Here is a 618-nt window from a genome sequence, read left to right as displayed (position 1 = left end):
ATAAGATCAACATGTTAATGCATCTCAATGATTCACAGATCATATACAAATATGTAGCTCCAAAAGCAAAGATCTAGAAAAAACATCTGTTCTTCCTACTAACATGGATGCTTCTCTTGGCCAACATTCAGTACAGACTGAAAGACAAATTTGTTTGTGAAGTCTACAATTCCTCTTGCAAACGTAAGTGGTTTCACCAACAGCTGGAACCATGAGAATGAACCACACATGATGGAGGAACATCCACTTCAATATGATTTGGTCTTCTCTCGATCACACCGCGAGACTATTTTCGGAATACAAACTTTAACTTTGGCAAAATGATGCCCATTGTATAATCAGACCAAAGCAATGAAGCACCTAGTATTGGCCAATAAATAGTACAGTACTACTTTTCTGCAGTCCATGAAGTGACTATCCAATCTTTCTGTGTCTATTTTCAAATGGCACTACATGGAGTGACTATACTATTCTCTTGTGCAGTTCTACCAAAATTGCAGACACTTTGTTTGTTTGCCAAACAACAACGGGCAGACATCTCTGTCTACACAAATATCAAGCAACTAGTAAACATATACCACGCCTTGTATTTTCGGTTTAAACATGTCTCTTCCGCTT

Source organism: Triticum dicoccoides, chromosome 1A, assembly GCF_002162155.2.
Source record: "Triticum dicoccoides isolate Atlit2015 ecotype Zavitan chromosome 1A, WEW_v2.0, whole genome shotgun sequence".
Lineage (NCBI taxonomy): Eukaryota > Viridiplantae > Streptophyta > Magnoliopsida > Poales > Poaceae > Triticum > Triticum dicoccoides.
Note: the sequence above shows the minus strand (reverse complement) of the source record.